This window comes from Miscanthus floridulus, chromosome 10 (genome assembly GCF_019320115.1).
Source record: "Miscanthus floridulus cultivar M001 chromosome 10, ASM1932011v1, whole genome shotgun sequence".
NCBI lineage: Eukaryota > Viridiplantae > Streptophyta > Magnoliopsida > Poales > Poaceae > Miscanthus > Miscanthus floridulus.
Window position 1 is genome coordinate 50,835,133 of NC_089589.1, and position 15,659 is coordinate 50,850,791.

Here is a 15,659-nt window from a genome sequence, read left to right on the forward strand (position 1 = left end):
TCATCCTTGTTGTCCTATTCACTGTTAATTATTTAATCATATGCACGTGTCTAATTTGTTACCCGTAAGGATATCCTAGTGAATTGTTATCTCACACCTTGTTACTTATGGGTTTACTTGCATTTGGGTAGTATTTGCTAGCGCTCAATTTAATTTCACATGATCTGAATATTGACTAATGGCCTTATGCAATAACCGACAAAATGTGCTTTTTATCAACATCGAATCCCTAGGGACTTATCTATGAGCAAAGTCTGGGACTTATAGTACAACCGTGAGAGCTACATGGCTCTGACTTTAGTTCAGTATGAAGACCTTTTCTAGCTTGTTAGTGGTTACCGAAAGACACAAAAGGGGTTTGACTGAGTTGGGTTATAGTGCGGCCTCTGTTCTTAAGAGTACTTCTGTGTGAGTGTGCCTTCTTGAAAGGGGGGCTCTATATATGCAGGCCATTGAAACCTAGCAGCCTAAACTTGTTAGACGAACTTATGAAAGACTTCATAGTGTACCCTGCCTGCTTACCTTGAAAGTGTTTTGGGAGTAATTAACCCGGCCATATGGGCAACACGACTCACGGGTAAAGTGTACAACCTCTGCAGAGTGTTAAAACTGTTATAACACCCGTGGTCGCGGACACGAGTGGCCTAGAAACTGACGGAATAATTGGTTCTTATTGTTATTCTATAATGCTGACGCTCGTGTTTAATCATTATTGATTTATTGTCATTACTCATGATCATGTGGTTTAATTGGGGCTTAAGCATAACTTGTTGCTATTTAATGCTAAAATTGCGACCTATTAAAATGCTAACCGCAGTAACCAGTGTTATCCTTTTGAGCTTCATAACCTCATGTTATTCTTGTTGAGTACGAGATGTACTTATGCTTGTTTATTTTTATTACTTGGATAAAAATCCCGGATAGGTAACATATTACTAGTCTTGTGATCAACCAGTCGACTGTCCCTGTGGTTATGGAGGTGTCATTTGGAGTTTAGCTATTTATTTTCGCATGCTAAGACTTTGATACTTATGTAATGGATTAATACTCGTGATGTAATAAAGCACCGTGCTTGGTATTCTCTTATAATTTGTCTCTATATGTATGTGATTGATTCCTGGGCACACATATGGTTCTATATCCAGTTTTGTCTTTAAAATTGGGTATGATAAATTGGTATCAAAGTCTGTGTTGACTATAGGACGCAAGCCTAGTAGAAACTAGCCGTTCTAAGATTTAGAAGTTGCTACAAAAATTCTTGCTCTATAAGCCTTGATATTTTCTTCTATACTTTATCCTCATCCTTGCTATTCACCTCCACCTTGTTGCTTGTTTTAAAGTCTTGTTCTCACCTTCACTTCTTGCTTTGATATGCTTTTAGAATCTTGTCTTGCCACTATTTTGCGTAACTTCAAGTTAAACTCTAGGATCTTTACCCATAATGTAATGAGAATGATAGTATCTCAAGTGGAGTCATTGATTGCTTTGTGCACCTTCAATGTCTTGTTGAATTATCATTATGATTTTGCTTGATTTGGAGATTTGTAATGATTGCAATGAATTTGTGGAGCCACAATTTCCTTTAGGTATAGGCTTAAGACATAAGGATTAATGAATAGGTAGTTGGGTTGGTTTTTCTTGTCTTTCTGCATGCTGTTTTCTGGAGCAGCCCGTAATCTTTATGGAATATCTCAAAATCTGTTTGTGCAAAGTTTATGAAATTTATCTGGGAACAAATAGACTTCTCTACCTTTCATATTCCACTGGAATGACCCTCATATCTATTTTTGTTTGGGAGATATAACTGTTACAAGTTGAAGTTTCTGCGCTGTCTGGAATTCTGGACAGTTTCTCTTATTCTCTGTTTTTGATCACCTTAACGTCAGAATCTAGAAAAGTCATCTATAAGAAATTTGTAGATAATTTCATAATCTTTCCAACCATGTCTAGAACGTCTCTATTTGATATCTAGAACTCAAGATATGACTGCTTTACCGAACTGCTATTGTTGGAACTCGCCCAGAAAATTTTCAGATTGCACTCTTTATCTTTATAAGTGATCTATAACTTGGATATCTCAAAGTTTTGGATTTTTGTGTTGGAAAACAGATGGCTGCTAGGGGAGGCAGAGGTAGAGGCAGGGGCCATGGCGTTCCCTCAATCCACCACCTCCGCCACCGGTTACCGTGGAACAACTCGTGGCAATGCAGGGGCAGTTGATGCAGACAATGATGCAACACATATAGAATCAGCCCACAGGAGGACCACCACCTGTGCAAGTCAGAGACAAGCATGCTAATTTTATGAAGGGACGCCCTTTGGTATTCACTCATGCTACTGATCCATTAGAGGCAGATGATTGGCTACGTGCAGTGGAGAAGCAACTGAATATAGCGTAGTGCAACAACCTGGAGAAGGTGTTGTATGCATTAGGACAGCTTCAAGGAGCAGCACAAGACTGATGGGAGTCATTTGAGTACGAGCACCCCAACAATGCTCCTGCTATCACTTGGTAGGAATTCAGGGAGAATTTTAGATCTTATCACATTCCTAAAGGATTGATAGAGCTTAAGCAGGAGGAGTTCCGGGCTCTCAAGCAAGGATCTATGACTGTGAGTGAGTATCGTAACAAGTTTGCTCAATTGTCACATTATGCTCCTAATGAGGTGGTAGATGATGCTGATAAGCAGCGTTGCTTTCTCAAGGGTCTATATGATGGTCTCCAGTTGTAGTTGATGTCCAACACCTATGCCAACTTTCCAGCTCTCGTGAATCACGCTATCATGATTGATAACAAGCGCAAGGAGATCGAAGCTAAGAAGAGGAGGCTTCAGGGACAGGCCTCTAGAAGCAACACTCGTCAGTGCAACAATCCTCCACAAGGTTTCTAGCAATGGTACCAAGGACCATGTAATCAGTGGAATCACATCCCAAATCAGCAGCGTCCTTAGTGCCAGCAGCAAAATGGCAACCAGCGCCCCCAACAATAGAATCACAATTAGGCGCCACGCCAAGGGAATGCCAACAACACTCCTATGAAGAGAAGCACGCCCAGTACCCCCAACAAGTGTTTCCGCTGTGGTGAAATTGGTCATCTCTCATACAATTGTCCTAAGTACCCGAACCAACACCCTCCTCAGAATCAGAATAGCAACCAGAAGGGAAATCAACAACAGCCCACTCGTAATGGAAGACTGAATCATGTGTCCGCTAAGACTGTGCAGGGATCACCATATGTCATGCTTCATACGTTCAATGTCAACACAGTTCTTGCTACTGTTCTTTTTTATTCCGGTGCTTCGCATTCTTTTATTTCATCCATATTCGCTAGAATACATGGCCTACCCCTCTATCTTCTCTAGAATCCTATTATGGTTTCTTCCCCTAGGGGAGTAATGCAAGCTACCCTTCAATGCCTAGCACTAAAGTCATTTTAAGGGGGGTAGAGTTCAAAGTTGATCCAATAGTGTTGAGAACTGCTGGGATTGATCTCATTTTGGGAATGGATTGGATGATGCATAAGTGGGCTATTATTCAATGCAAAGAGAAGGTAGTGGTTTTGACAACACCTACTGGGGACAGAATTAGTGTTGATGTTGCAGTGCAAGAGCAGCAGACTGCCACAGTGAATCAGATCAATGATGGTGCCAACAAGGAGGACCCAGTCGTAGATGAGTTCCCTGATGTGTTCCTCGATGATTTGCCAAGTATGCCACCCGACCATGACATTGAGTTTATTATTGAGCTTTTACCTAGAACTGCACCTATAGCTAAAAGACCATACAGAATGGGGGTAAATGAATTAGAAGAACTTAAGAAACAAATAAAAGAGTTGCAAAAGAAAGGTTTCATTCGTCCTAGTTCTTCACCTTGGGGAGCACCAGTTATTTTTGTTGACAAGAAGGATGGTACTCAGAGGATGTGTGTGGATTATCGATCACTTAATGAGGTTACAATCAATAACAAGTATCCGTTGCCTAGAATTGATGACTTATTTGATCAGTTGAGAGGTGCTTGTGTGTTCTCTAAGATTGATCTTCGTTCTGGGTATCATCAATTGAAGATTCGTGCCACATATATTCCTAAGACAACATTTACTATATGGTATGGCTTGTATGAGTACACGATGATGTCTTTTGGCTTGACTAATGCACCTGCATACTTTATGTACTTGATGAACAAGGTGTTTATGGAGTTTCTTGATAAGTTTGTTGTGGTGTTCATTGATGATATATTGGTTTACTCCAAGAATGAGGAAGAGCATGCTGAACATCTAAAGTCGGTCTTGCAGAAGCTCAGAGAACACAAGTTGTATGCTAAGAGGAGTATTTGTGAGTTTTGGTTGAAGGAAGTCTCTTTTCTGGGTCATGTTGTCTCTAATGGTGGAATAGCAATGGATCCAGGCAAGATAGCTGATGTATTGAGCTAGAAGCCACCAACTAATGTGAGTGAGATCTAGAGCTTTCTCGGGTTAGTTGGCTACTACTAGGGGTTCATTGAAGGATTCTCCAAGCTTGCAAAGCCTATGACTGCATTGTTAGAGAAGAACGCCAAGTTTGTGTGGTCTGACAAGTGCCAACCTAGCTTTGATGAATTAAAGAAGAGGTTGACTACAGCTCCTGTGTTGATTTTCCAAACTTGAGCAAGAAATTCTTGTGATGCGTCTCGCCAAGGTCTGGGTTGTGTTCTTAGGCAAGAAGGAAGAGTAGTGGCCTATGCATCTAGGTAGCTGAGGAAGCATGAGCTGAATTATCCTACACATGACTTGGAATTAGCAGCTGTGGTTCATGGTTTGAAGATATAGATGCACTGTTGATGGTAGTTAACAACCATTATAAACCATCAATTAAACATGGATAAGGGCATAAATGTAATCACCAATGAAGGTTTAGGGGTTTAAACTAATAAATTCTATGAGTTTTGGTGAATCTATGTTTTCAACGGGGTTTATCCAGAAAACCGCCAAGGAGGACCTAATTGTCAAAGGAAATTACGAAATTCCGCTGGGGTACCTACGTGGGAAGACTCTAGAAGGGTCCATAAGGCAAATCACTAAAGCGGGGCTCAACCCACTGCCATGTGCGACTGACTAGCCTATAGGTGGGGCCGCTTGGCCCCTATGGGCCCCACCTATCAGCCTGCTTCGTATGTCGGTTCCTCACCGCCTTTGAGGATGTATTTAAGTTGTTGCTTTAGTCGGTTTGATCCAAGGGCATACGTTGGACCCTTAGGGCTATATATACCAGCCCCTGGCCCCCTCCCTAAGGAGAGATCCTCAGAGATCCTAAAACCCTAATTCATATTCTCCTCATGAGGATCAGAGCTAGCTATCAAGAGGAGATTAGTCCTCCATAGGATCTAGTCTTTAGAAATAGAGAGATGGAGAGTGAGGGAAGAGTTTGGAGGAGGTGTCGGCCTGTCGATGCTCTCTCTATGGCTTGTACCTTGGCGGAAGTCAACCTTGCGTCTGAGATTTCTCTGATAATCAACTTCTGATTTAAGTAAGTAACATATTTATTTTGTTCTTCTGGTTTGCGAGTCTCTTTTGAGTGCTTTAATCTATTGGCCTTTGGTTAAAGTATTATTCATAGTGTAAGCATGGTGCTTAGACTCGGGTAACTTGTGGATGTACTCTACATTCTGGATCGGTGGTAGCTCGCGAGGGTGACTCTTATAGCCTCATTGAATCCTCTGTAGTCCACCTTCCGTTTGTAGGACTAGTAGGATTTAGTTATTATAGGAAGCATACTCTGTCTGTGTTTCCCTTAGTAATATCTCCAGTCGAACAATAGAAGACAGCTTATTGAGATTAGAAATCGAAGACCTTAGCGATCTCCTCTACACTCTCGACTTTCTTAAGTCTTGTTGCTACTCCGGGTTAAGTTGGACCATAGTTAACCTTACACATTTCCCTGTGGATATGATACTTGGAATACCTACAGGTGAAAGCTACAGCGGTATCCGTGCAGTTGCGGATTTATCTGTGTGCATTGAAATATACCAACAAGCTCTCTAGCGCAGTTGCCGGGGATGCCTGCGGGTTCTTGCCTCCGGAACACTGGGGTCGCGAGTCTGTGTTATGTGCAAACATTTGTTCTTTTTATTCAGCGCGTCCTGTGTCTTCGTGAATCTAGTATAGCGATGATTGACAGTCGTTTATTTTTCGTCATCTGAACGGATCTACCTGCAGTTCCTGTTTGTGGAATGTTTTACTATTCTTTCCACCCTTTTACACCTTAGCTCAACACGTTTCAGTATAAGTATCGCTGTCTATTTCATCTCGTGCTTGTATTGTAGTTTCAGTGTGTACGGATCTAAATGGATGTGGCTGTCCTTTCTTTTTTTTCCTATAACGACACTGTCATGTCAATAACATGTGCGCAATCTTGTCCTAATGGCGTTAACTCCTAACGCCTTTCCACGAGGCAGTACAAAATTGTCAGTTATGTTTTCTGCTCCAAATTTGTTTGCCACATGTTAAATAAATAAAATAGGTTTAATAAACACTGGATGTAGATGTCCTGCAATCGTATCTCATTGGATCTTAGCAGTAATCTTCTTAAAACCTTTTTTTTTTTGTTTTTTAAGGTTGAAGGACGTGGAACCAGTAAGCTATTGTGAAACTGAGCCAAAGAAAGAGAAACACTCTGAAGATGGCAAAACAGCAGTAATAGAGATAGGAGCCAAGGAAGAAATATATACTGAAGAGCACGACAAGCTCTTGGGTACATGCAGCACTCCTTGGGCTCTCTTTGTCGATGGCTATGGCAAGGATGGAAAGCGCATCTATGATCAAGTGAGGGGCCAAACCTGTCATCAGTGCCGGTAAGTCTCTACTGGAATAACTATTTGGGAATTCTCTATGTTTGAATCAGTTGCCTTTGCCATATGTTGGGTAAAATTGCCTTTGCCATATTGATGATGACTGTCAATAAAAGATTTCAGAAAAAAATGAGAAGATTGGCAATGGATATAGAGCAAATGTTGCAGAATTCGACCTTGTTATGCAGGTTTGGATTCTTTTTTAGTCCTTATTATGTTGTATTGACGACAGAAGCATGACCTTTCATCAAATGGGACTATTCTTCTTCTAATTGACATGAACTTCAGACAACCAAAGCTCAAACACATGATTCAGCATCCTGCCTCAAAGAACAATCATGCTTGCCCTTAGGAGGACACATGTGTGTTTTTTCCCCTTAGAGGTAGTTTCAAGTTGCATAATCATGTATACACTTTTTTTTTGCGAAAAAAAGTGTATACATGATTATGCATAATCATGTATACACTAATACTGTAAAGTTCAAAATTGTCTCTCAGAAACTACTATATGTACCTCAGTACCTGCAGAGCAGCAAAGGTAGTAGAGCAGGGCTTGCTAGCAAGGTAATCTATTACATGGACTCACTTCAATATCAGGGTATTTTGATTTACTTCTTTTTAAAATTTTGAACTGTATCTATGTATTGGCTTCCTTGTTTGATTCCTATTCTATAGCATTCACAGTGAATATAACTTTGCTATTTTGGAATATGACTTTGCTTTTAGGTAATATGGGCTCTACCGACAGAACATGGGAAGAAAGTAGTGTGACAATGGCAATAAACCTACTAAGGAAAGATTCATTAACTTTCAAGTTTCTATTCATAGTATTTGTCCACTATGGGTAAATGTATAGGTTCTTCAAGAATTTTGATTGCTAGAATACTGTGGTTGCTCCTATATAAAGTATAAACGACTAACTGATCATCTTTTGTGTGCCAGGACTATTACTTCTACAATGATGACAGTGGAGTAAAACAATTGTTTGGGAACCCGCAACTGTGAAGACTTGAGCTGAGATTCTTTGGGTGACAAGTATATCATTAGAATTCTTCAACTTACCTACCATTCCTCTTCCTCCTGCCTGTAAACTGAAAGCATGCAAGTTGCTGCCTGTTGACCTCACCCCTCTCCTCTTGTACCAATGTTTAAATTCTTACGTCGTTTAATGTTCTGGTCGAATTTGAATTGTAAATTTAATTTTTTTTGGCGGAAAAATAATTTGTAGGGGCGGTCTGGGAACTGCCCCTATAAATCAGCGATTTGTAGCCACCCTTTCATAGGGGCGGCTGGTAAAACCGTCCCTACAGAGGGTTACCAACCGCCCCTAAAAATGCTTTTCTACGTAGTGGTCCTGCGCGCTGTCTGGCCATAGTACGTGCCAACGACGCGAGGCCAAGGACATTCGCTTTGAGCTCGCACCGCAACTCCAGCTCACTGCTCACCCTGTGACAGGTACTTGGACTCTTGCGCGAGGTCGAGCTCATAGATGACCACCCGGGCTTCGGCTAGCTGCAACCTGACGTTGCCGACAGAAGTGGCACGCCAGCTTCTAAGAGCCTTGGCCAGCGATCGTAGCTTGTGATGTAGACACCGGCACGTATCGGCGTCAACCAGCTGACCGCCCCAAGTGGTTTGCACCACGTCTAGGAAGCCTTCGATCTTTGTCCAGTACTGGTCGAAGCGAAATCTCGGTTTCGCCCATGGCTCGGAGTCGAGCATAGAAAGCCATGCAGCCCGAGGCCCGTCGGCACGGCCTGTGGCCTGGCCTTTTGGCCCGGCACGGGCACGGCACGGCCCGGTGGCCAGCGGGCCCGTGCCGACATAGCCCGATGGACCAGGCCATGTCTAGGCTGCCACCCTGGCCCGTGGCACGACCCGGGCACGGCACGGTGGTGCAGGCCGGCACGGTGATGGCCCGGTGCCCCATTTGGCCCAGCAGCCCACGAAGGTCAGCAACGGCAAATATAAGCACAGCGCAGGAGGCCAGGAGCCCTGCCCGGCTGCCCCCAATCCCTCATTCCCTCCCGGCCTCCCCAATCCCTAACCCTAATCCTCATTCTCTCTCGCTCGCTCGCTCGCTCTCGCTCTGCTCTAGATCTCGATCCACCGCCGCCACCGCCATCGGCCCCGTCCTCGGCTTCGGTGACCTCGCCGGTGCTCCTCCACTCCACCTCGCTAACCCCGTCATTCGTCGCCGCACAGCCGTCTGTCTCTCTCGCTCGCTCCACCTCGCTCTCGCTCTGCTCTAGATCTCGATCCACTGCCACCACCACCATCGGCCCCATCCTCGGCTCCGATGACCTCGCCGGCGCTCCTCCACTCCACCTCGCTAACCCCATCCGACTGTCCCCGTCTCCTCCCTCCTTTCCCTCTCCTCTCACTCTCGGTGAACCGTGAGCCATGTGAGTTCGTGTTCTTCTTCCCTACCCTACCTCACCCAACTCGCCGTCGATTCTAATCGTTGTCTCCTCCTCCCCACCTTTGGCTCTAGCTTCTTCATCTCCGGCACCGGGCTCCGGAGCGCAGGTTCGTCTTGTTCTTCCCTAACCCTAACCCTACTCTTTCTTTGGATCTGCTCATCAGTTCTTGTTCTCTCTACTCACTCTGTCTCTGTCTTTTTGAGTTGTAGGTTCATGCCTGATGCCGCGTCCTCCTCTGGAGTGGACATGGCCAGGCCGCTGAAGCACCCGTCGAGGGGCGGTGCTGTAGCTAGATGTCGGGGTCAGGCTCAGGCTGGTGCTGGGCTCGCAACGCGGGGGGTGGATCAGCATCCCCCCCTTGTCGACGGCGAGGACCTAGCGCCGCACCCGGACGAGGAGCTAGAAATCGAGAACGACGACGACTTGCGTGATGACACAGCCGGTCTGTTCGGCATAGATCTCGGTGACAGTGACGACAACCAGCCCATCGATCTCGATGGCGATGATGGTGATGGTGGAGTTGAAGTCTCCACTGACACTCATGGAACCTCTTCCACCTCTGGTAAGAAAGTTTTTGATGTTTGGGATTACTTCCATGAGATTAAGGAGAATAAAATTCGAGTGAGGGCCATCTGTAAACACTGTGGTGCACGTTACAGTGCTAGGTCTGCTGCTGGCACTGGGCATTTGAGATGGCACATGTTTTCCTGTATGAAAAAAACGTAAGCATGCTAGTATGGTCTAGTCTAAACTTGCTATGAATCCTGATGGTTTGAAAAATTGGGTGTATGATCCTATGCTTGCTCGCACTGAGTTGTGCCGTTTGATTGCTAGGCTAGACCTTCCTTTAGGGATTGGTGAGACCCAGACTTGGGAGGATTACATTAAGCATGCTCACAATCCTCTGTTTCAAAAGGTTTCTAGGCAGACCACCACTAGAGATATGTCTAAACTGTTTGATGAACAACGTGCTATGCTTATGAAATCTTTGTTGCCTGCTGCATCTTCTGTTTCTTTAACATCTGATATATGGTCTGGTAATGCTAAAGAGGATTATATTTCTGTTGTTGCTCATTATGTTAGTGCAGATTGGTGAAAGCATCTAGGCCCCTAGTTGGATTTCGGTGATTAATGTCAATACAAGATTACTATGACTAACGTGTGTTTTGCAGAGGCAATTAAGTTAGGTCATGGTAATGGAGATCGATTGGGCAATCGAGTTGGTCATGCCCCTACGATGGAAATCGTTTCAGTTTTCAAAGGATTGACGACAAGGTTAAGGACGACTAGTTCTAAGTGTTGATTGGAGTTGGAGAGACACTTAGAGTAGTTTAGGACTTTGTTTTTTCTTTGGCCATACTATTAAGGGGGGTATGGATGGGTAGCTTGACCTAGTTGAGTCTAGTGAGTTAGGTGTGGTGCACACTTGTTAAAACTAGCTCTAGGTAGCTCCTATGAATGCCTAAGATCCTTTGGAGCAAACTTCATTCACATATGATCGAGAGTTGGAAGTGAATGGAGGGTCAAATACTGACCGGACGCTGGCTCCGGTGCGACCAGACGCTGGCCGCAGGGTCCGGTCAGTTCATTTGACCGAAGAGAACAAGTCTGGTGTGACCGGATGCTAGAAGGTTAATGTGACCGGACACTGAGGGCCAGTGTCCGGTCGACTCCAGTAAGGGTCCAAACTTGAGAAAGTGTGACCGGACGCGTCCGGTCAGTACTGACCGGACCCTGAGTATCCAGCGTCTGGTCGAGTCCAGTAAGGTTCCAGTAAGGGTTTTATGCGACCGGACACGTCCGGTCAGTGCTGACCGGACCCTGCCAGCGTCCGGTCAACTCATTACTACTGGTTCACGGGTTGAACTGACCGGAGCGTCCGGTCAACACGACCAGAGCGTCCGGTCACCCCGCAGAAGCTCATAACGGTTCATTTTTCAGGCTGCCTTATAAATAGAAGCTCCACTCATGTGTGGAGTAACTTTTGCTCATTCCAACAGCTGAGAAACACGTTTGTGAGTGCCAAGAAGAGCAAGGTCCTAGTGAGGTGTTTGTGATTTGAGAATCCAAGAGAGTAGCCTCACTAGCAAATCAAGAGTAGCAAAGTGTGCATCCATCTTCTCATTAGGCTTCGCATGGTCAAGTGAGAGTTCATGCTTGTTACTCTTGGTGATCGCCATCACCTAGATGGCTTGGTGGTGATTGGGAGCTTGGTGATCACCCGGCGGAGCTTGTGGGTGACCCAACTCAAGTTGTGAGCGGCTTTGGGTGATTCGCCGCGATGGAGTGTCGAAGAATCAACCCGTAGAGAGCACTTGATCCTTGCGTGGATCAAGGGGGAGCTACACCCTTGCATGGGTGCTCCAACGAGGACTAGTGGGGAGTGGCGACTCTTCGATACCTCGGCAAAACATCGCCACATTCCTTTCTCGCTCTATTTACTTTGAGCATTTACTTTGAGTATTTACTTTGAGCAATTCAATACTTGTTTTACATCCATAGAATTGCTTGCTAGAGTAAGTTTGGAACATAGGTTGCGAGTTCGTTGTGCACTAGTTTGATAGAAACACTTTTCAAGGCACAAGGGGTTAATTGGGTTATCCGTAGGATTTGATTATTGCAAGAGAATTTAGAATTAGCCCAATTCACCCCCCCTCTTGGGCATCTTGATCCTTTCAATTGGTATCAGAGCCTCGTGCTCATGTTTTTAAGCTTAACCGCTTAGAGCAAGATGTCTCACGGGGATGGACCTCCTCCTATCTTTGAGGGAGATGATTTTCTATATTGGAAAATTCGCATGGAGGCATACCTAGAAGCTCTAGATGCTGGAATTCTTAGAGCCGCCTCTCAAGGGTTCCCAACACCTAAGAATGCCGCACAACTTCAAGGCGATGAAGTGAACTATGAAAAATGGAATGCAAAGGCTCGCAACACCATCTTTAGAGGCCTTTGCAAAGATGTGTTCAATCGTGTAAGGAACCACAAAGACGCCCATGCACTATGGTCGGACGTTTGTGCGCTCCATGAGGGAACCAAGAGTGAGCGCGAGGAACACTATCATCTTGTAATTAAAAAGCTAAATTCTTTTGAGATGTTTCCCAAAGAAAGTGCTAATGAGATGTATTCTCGTTTAAATGTTCTTGTAGAGGAAGTCAATGGGCTTGGACTTACTCAAATGTCACCATCCGACGTTGTGAGAAAAATCTTGAGTGTCCTTCCCATTGACAAATATGGGCACATTATGACCATGCTACATCAAGGTGATCTTTCCGCTGCTACACCGACACAAATCTTAGGAAAGATCAATGCTCATGAGATGTACATGCACATCACGCCACAAGATGGCTCATCCTCTACAAAGAAGAAAGAGAAAGACTTAGCATTCAAAGCTAGCCAAGATAAGGGCAAAGCAAGACTTGAGTATGAGAGCTCAAGTGATGAAGATGATGAAGAAAGCCTTGCTCTCATGGTGAAGAAGACCACCAAGATGCTAAAAATGCTAAACAAGAGTGGCATCAAGTTTGACGGCAAGAAGAAGTTCTTCACTAGCTCAAAAAGAAAGCCAATCTCCGAGATGGATTGCTACAATTGTGGCAAACTTGGCCACCTAGCTCATCAATGCACAAAGCCCAAGAAAGACAGGTTCAAGAACAAGGGCAAGAAAGATGATTCAAGCGATGAAGATGAAAAGAAAAAGAACAAGCCATACAAGAAGAGAGATGGCAAAAAGAGGGACTTCTACAAGAAGAAGAAGAGTGGCAAGGCCTACATTGTCGGTGATTGGCTCACGGACATTGATTCATCAAGTGGATCATCCGATGATGAAAGTGACAATGAGAAGGTGGCCGCCATTGCTATTGATCTTGCATCCTCACCACCACTATCGCCATCATCCTCTACACACCTATGCCTTATGGCCAAGGGTGAATGCAAGGTAACTAAGAGTGATGATAGTAGTGATGATGAGCAAGCTAGTGATGATGATAGCGATAGCGATGATGACTCACCTACATATGATGATCTTGTCAAAATATTAAGAAAATACACTAAGATCATTAGAAAGAGTAGAGCTACAAATGAAAAACTTGATGCTAAAAATGATTCACTCGTAGCTAAGTGTGATACATTAGAAAAGGCTAATGATGAGCTCAAAGAAACAAATGATTCTATATCATCCAAACTCAAGGAGCTCAAATCTTCTAAGAAAGAGCTTAAAGATAAACATGATAAACTTGAGTGGGTGCACAATGAGCTTATCACTAGTCACAACAAGCTAAAAGATGAATATACAACTCTAAAGATCAATTATGATACCCTTGTTATTGCACAAGAATTCTTATCAAATGAGCCACATGATGCTACTAACCATGTTGTTAAGATTGATATAGCTACCTCTTGTGATGATTTAATTGGTGAGAGCATTGAGCATGGATCTATTAGCAAAGGCAAGTAAGTGGTTGAGTGCAATGACTATGATGAGTATGTCAAGCTCAAGGGTGGCAATGAGAAGCTCATGAAAGATCTTGAAGAGATGAAAAGTCACAACACCATTGTGCTAGAAACTCTTGATCATGACAAAGAGTTGATCCTTGAGAATGAGAAGCTCAAAGAAGAAAACAAGAAACTCAAGGAAGAGAAGAACAATGATATTCTCAAGGAAGAGAACAAGAAGCTCAAGATGGAGAAAGAGCATCTCAAGGTGGGATTGAGCAAGTTTGCTAGAGGCAAGCATCTCCAAAGTGAGCTACTCATGAATACCGTCATGAAGATGGATAGAAGTGGCATTGGATATATGGCAAGTGTAGAGAAGAAGAAGGCTCAAGCTCAACACCAACAATCAAAGCCAAAGCCAAAGCCAAAGAGATGTTTTGAGTGTGGACAAGAAGGTCACTTTGCTCATGAGTGTCAAACTCCACCACCACAACCCTTGCCCAAGCATGCTAGACCCTTTGCTTTCAATGCTCACTACATGCTTAGAAAAGATTCTAGTGGAAAGATGAAAGTCATATTCTTAGGACCCCCCAACAAGAGTAGGCCTAAGAGGATTTGGGTGGCTAAGTCACCTGTTGAGAAGGTGAAGGGCCCTCAACAAGTTTGGATTCCTAAAGTTTGAATCTCATGTGTGTAGGTGAACTACAAGACCAGTGGAAGTCATTGGGTTATTGATAGTGGTTGCACTCAACATATGAACGGTGATCCTCGTATGTTCACCTCACTAGATGAAGAGGTAGATGGACAAGAGAAAATAACATTTGGAGATAATTCAAAGGGCAAGGTTAAAGGATTGGGCAAAGTGGCAATATCAAATGATCATTCCATCTCCAATGTGCTCTATGTTGCTTCATTGAGCTTCAACTTGCTATCCGTTGGGCAATTGTGTGATCTTGGCTTTCAATGCTTGTTCACCGAGAAGGAGGTGGTTGTATCCAAGGTAGATGACAATCAAGTGATATTCAATGGATTTAGATACAACAACTTATATCTAGTTGACTTCACCTCTGAAGATACAAATTTGAAGACTTGCCTATTCACCAAAACAACACTTGGGTGGCTATGGCATAGAAGACTTGCTCATGTTGGGATAAGCTCACTCAAGAAGCTTATGAAGAATGATTTGGTGAGAGGATTGAAGGATGTGAAGTTTGAGAAGGACAAGCTTTGTAGTGCATGTCAAGCCGGCAAGCAAGTTGCAAACACTCATCCAACCAAAGCCATCATGTCAACCACAAGAGTGCTAGAACTACTACACATGGACTTATTTGGACCAACAACATAAAAGAGTTTGGGAGGAAATCTCTATTGTCTTGTGATTGTGGATGACTATTCAAGGTATACATGGGTGTTCTTTCTTCATGACAAATCTGAAGTTGCATCTTGTTTCAAGAAGTTTGCCAAGAGAGCTCAAAATGAATTTGAAGTGAAGCTCAAGAAGATTAGAAGTGACAATGGCAAAGAATTTGACAACACAAATATTGAATCCTATTGTGATGAAGTTGGAATCAAACATGAAGTCTCCGCAATCTATACTCCTCAACAAAATGGTGTAGTTGAGAGGAAGAACCGGACTTTATTACTCTTGCAAGGACAATGTTAGATGAGTACAACACCCCCGAAGCTCTATGGGCAAAAGCAATAAACACCGCATGTTATGCATCCAACCGCCTATTTCTTCAAAAGTTCCTTGTCAAGACACCGTATGAGTTGCTCAATAGGAAGAAGCCGGACGTCTCCTTCTTTAGGGTGTTTGGTTGCAAGTGCTACATCTACAAGAAGCAGCAACACCTAGGGAAGTTTCAAAGACGTTGTGATATAGGTTTTCTTGTTGGTTACTCATTGAAGTCCAAAGCATATAGAGTATTTAATCATGCCACCAGCTTGGTTGAAGAAACATATGATGTGGAATTTGATGAATCT